The following is a 3,430-nucleotide window of genomic DNA, read 5'->3' as shown; positions in this document are numbered from 1 at the left end:
TCATGTGAATGAATGAGGGAACTGGAAAGCCTGTCTAGAGTACAGGTGGGGGTGGGGTGGGATGGAGGGAGATTTGGGACATTGGTGGTGGGAATGTTGCACTGGTGAAGGGGGGTGTTCTTTACATGACTGAAACCTAATCACAATCATATATGTAATCAAGATGTTTAAATAAAGAAAAAAGTTTCAAATAAAAATGAAATCACATACATATAAAATATACAATATAGTTCAATAAAGGAAGAATTATTTAAGTATATTTTGCTTTGAATTTCATTTTGTAAGAACAGCAAATGTAATAGACTACTTGTTTAAGTATCAAGTCAAAGATCAGACATACACTCAATTTCATGGAAACTTTATACAATCTAAGTATAATACAGTAATAAAAACTGTGCATTACAGTTCACAGAAAGTCACTTTTTCCTGCAGCATCAATAACACTAAAGGGGAAAAAAGTGCCATTTCAGTTGCAATTAAACTAGGTTTCCATGCGTAACTTAACATTAAGCAGAGCCATGTGTGGGATTCTGCAGATGAAGCAAAAAAGAAGTGACTGTGAAATATGCTGATTTGGCTGCAAAATAGTTGGGTCAGTTTTGTCAGAGACAACAGTTTTCCTTGGTTAAGAACTCAGATTGATAACTCATCCATAACGTGTTATCTCATGGTTTGTCTAGAAAAGAAGGGATTTTCCGACTGAAATGTCACCGGCTTATGGAGGTTGTTTAAACTTCCTATGATTTTTTTTTTTATATTTCCCCTCTGAAAGAATGCATCATGTAACGATTGCAGGAATTTTATTGGGCCAAAATTCAGAAAGACTTAGAAGAGTGTCCTATACTAAGTGATGGAGTTTTCAATCCATGGTATAACTGAAAACATTTACAAATGAATGGACAAATGTATAGAGTAAGAAGGATCTAATGATATTTGGTTTACACCTGGAACTGAGTTTGCAAACTTTCTTATTATCCAGAATTACATATATAAACACATCTGTATAGATAAGTATATTTACAGTTGGCTACACTTTATTAAGTGTATAAACATGTCTTTGTTGCTTAATAAACTTCCAATTATTTAGGCTTAATACATTGTATTCAATTTGTAAGGCATGGAAAATAAGAATGTTTAATTTTAGATATAATTCAGTATTCTTTTAAATAATTATCTTTATTTTTGTTTCCTCTGATATACATATGCTGTTTAAATATTTCAAGTATTTTCTTAATGTGTTTGCTTTCGTTTTTAAAATGTTAGAGTTAAATATAAATATCTTATTTTATTGGTTATTTATAACTCCATAAATAGAATAAAATATACGAGGTGATTGGTAGTTGTTTGAAAAACGAAAGACAGGGGCTGCAACAATAGTACTATAAGTATGGTAATTGTCTGTTAAGCAGACAATGCAGATTAGATTCCTGGTTCTCCATTTGATCTTCAAAGCCTTGTGAGGAGTGATTTTGAACACAGAACCAAGAGTAAGCCCTGAATACAATAATACGTGACCCAAGCAGCACTGCTAACACTGATCAAAGGTAATAAAAAATAATATATGATAATAATAAACATAAGCCAGACTTTATGATGGTCCACAGCAATTATTGAAGTACATTAAACTTAGAAATCATGGGATCACTGGAAAAACAAATATATATATATGTTTATAATTATATATACTATATATATAATTATATATACTATATAATTATATATATAAATTTTATAATCATATATATATATGCCAGAGAGCTAAGATGTTTTCAATAGGAAATGTCATACATTCATTTATTAAAATGCAACACATGCCACAAAACTGTTAATATTAACATATTAAAATATGTTACTCTCAGTAAAATATATGAACTATTAGAATAACTTAGAATTCTAGTGAGTTATATATATCTATAATCTCTTTTTAAATAATAATATTTTTATTTAAACACTGTGATTACAGTCATGATAGTAGTTTGGTGTCAGTCATAAAAAGAACACCCCCCTCCATCAGTGCAACCTTCCCATCAAAATTGCCCCATCACCTCCCTCCCCAACCACCCCACCTGTATTTGAGATAGGCTTTCTACATCACTCACTCACTGACATTGTTATAATAATTCTTAGAATAGCTATTTTTCTAACTGCACTCACCATTCTTTCTGGTTTCATATCTTGATACTGTTCTTCTGGCCCTCATTTCTGGGAATTATTTAAATATCTTTCAGTATTTTTAAAACCCATAGTTGAGTGAGACTATTCTGTGTGTGTCTCTCTCCCTCTGACTTATTTCACTCAGTATAATAGATTCCATGTACATCTAAGTATAAGAAAATTTCATGACTTCATCTCTCCTGATGGCTGCATAATATTCCATTGTGTATATGTACCATAGTTTCTTTAGCCATTCATCTGTTAAAGGACATCTTGGTTGTTTTTAGAGTCTGGCTATTGTAAATAGTGCTGCAATGAATATAGGTATGAGGAAGAGATTTTTGTATTGTTTTTTTTTTTTTTTGAGTTGATAGAATCCTCATCAGCCACACCCAATTCCAACAGCCACCACCATATAAGCAACATCCCAGCTTCAAAGCTTCATCACTAATAGTGAAAGAAATACCATGACACTGAAAATCATCAGTCCAGTTCCAGAAATCTTAGAGTTCCTGGAGTGCACAGCTGCATATACAAGGCTGTGAAGCACCATCAAACTCCACATTACTGACAGCTCAATAGAAGCTCATCGAATTAGATGGAAAAAGAGCATAGAAGTAAATTAAACTTAATAAACAAAACAATAGCACAAAAGACTTAAATAACTACATATAACTTAGTAAACACTCAATGACTTTAATAACCCCATTGTGAGATAAAATAAATTTCACAAATTTTCTTTTACTTAATTTTTAAAAATAATTCCATTAGCTTTTTTTGTTTGTTTTAACAACAATAGAAAGTAAATTATTTTGTACCTGCTCGAGAATCATGCTTGCAGGGAGAGGGGATTGAGGAAAATGGTGAAAGGAAGGTGGGATTGGTTTTGGGACTGAAACAACTGTATTAAGAACAACTCTGCACATCACAGTATTTAAATATATTTTTAAATTATGACACTTTATTTTAAAATTATAAATATATACTTGTATCTATATTATATAAACATACACACAACATTTTTGAGTTATTTTAATCACACAAGAAACCGTGTCTTTTTTCATTTTATTGGCAGACAGTACAAACCTATGCAAACTCAAGTTAGAAAAACACACAGATAACAAGAACATAATGAAATTGCTATTATATAATCATGATCTTGGTTTATTTCAAAGTCCAATCTCCAGAAATTTGCTAAGGATTTTGATTGTTTACATTACAATTAAATTTTTTTTTCTTTTGTGATTTTTGGGTCACACCCAGCAGTGCTCAGGGG

This window comes from Suncus etruscus, chromosome 14, assembly GCF_024139225.1.
Source record: "Suncus etruscus isolate mSunEtr1 chromosome 14, mSunEtr1.pri.cur, whole genome shotgun sequence".
In the NCBI taxonomy this organism is placed as follows: Eukaryota; Metazoa; Chordata; class Mammalia; order Eulipotyphla; family Soricidae; genus Suncus; species Suncus etruscus.
Note: the sequence above shows the minus strand (reverse complement) of the source record.